We start from the raw sequence: 1,488 nt of genomic DNA, 5'->3' as shown, positions 1-1,488 counted from the left end.
ACAGTGGAACGGACAAGGGAGGTTTTAGGAACGCCGGAACGGACCGAGGGCGGTCGCGGCAGGTGTCACAAACAGGTGCCGTGGCGGCCTCTCTGAGGACCGGGTCTTACGGCCCTGACATGTTTCACAGTTCCAGTCCATTTGCTTCACCCCCTTTTTTCTGTCCCCAGACACTTCCACTGTACAGCTGTTCTAAATTTACTACTGCGTGGGTGGTATGATTTTTCGCTTAGAATTAGGCAGGGAGATAAAAGAGATTTATATTTTGGATGGTAGGTGGGGGTGGAGGTGGGTGATATCACTGGAGTTTTTCCAATTCGTGGAGTAAAAGTAACGTTGAACTCCAAAATTAACGTTGGAACAGGTCTAGTGTACAGTACCTGTGCCTGAGGAAACTTTTCCTCCTCAATATTTACTTCTTTACGCGTAATACGCGACGCACAATGTCTTTTATATGGAAGCTGATATTGTTCCTGTACTGTTTGGAACAGTATAAGTTTTTTCTAACATACATTTCATGTTTTTTTATTTGGTTACAAGATGGAACGGATTATTTTGAGCTTGTTTATTATTGTAATTTTTGCCAATAGAATTCGGGCATGACGCGGTAATGCTGTGCGTCATGTCCGAAATGAAAGAGCTGATGGCATATGCAGTATTGCAGAAAAAGAAGAGAAGAGAGTTACGGCATAAATAATTGCTAGATAGAGCAGCGCCACTCGATAATAATTTATTGGAAGAGTTGAGATTGTTTTCCAAAGGTTGTATGGCAAATCCAGGAGCCCCACACACATAAACGACATCATCATGTATGGGGAATCCAGGAGCCGTACACACATAATGATATCGGCATGTGTGGGGAATCCAGGAGCCCACACACACATAACGACATCGGCATGTATGGGGAATCTAGTAGCGCCATATACGTGACGACATCGGCATGTAGGGAGAATCTTGGAGCTCCCATACACATGATATAGCCATGTATGGGGAATCTAGGAGCCCCACACATATAACGACATCGTCATGTATGGGGAATCCAGGAGCCCCACAGACATAATGACATCAGCAAGTAGGGGAATCCAGGAGCGCCATATACGTGACGACATCGGAATGTAGGGAGAATCTTGGAGCTCCCATACACATGATATAGGCATGTATGGGGAATCCAGGAGCCCCACACACATAACGACATGGGCATGTATCTGGAATCTAGGAGCGCCATATACGGGACGACATCGTCATGTATGGGGAATTCAGGAGTCCCACACACACAACGATATCGTCATGTATGGTGAATCCAGGAACCACATACACGGGGCGAGATCGGTATATAGGAGCAATGGAATTCCTATCAGTCTTCGCAAGGCCAATATGGTTGGCCGGTGGGTGGACGACGGAACTATAGTGATAACGTTCCCAGCCTGCTCACTACGTGTAAAGAGGCTTTTAAGCACCAAAGTATGATAATGAAACCTATCTGACCCG

Source organism: Homalodisca vitripennis, chromosome 6, assembly GCF_021130785.1.
Source record: "Homalodisca vitripennis isolate AUS2020 chromosome 6, UT_GWSS_2.1, whole genome shotgun sequence".
Taxonomy (NCBI): domain Eukaryota; kingdom Metazoa; phylum Arthropoda; class Insecta; order Hemiptera; family Cicadellidae; genus Homalodisca; species Homalodisca vitripennis.
Note: the sequence above shows the minus strand (reverse complement) of the source record.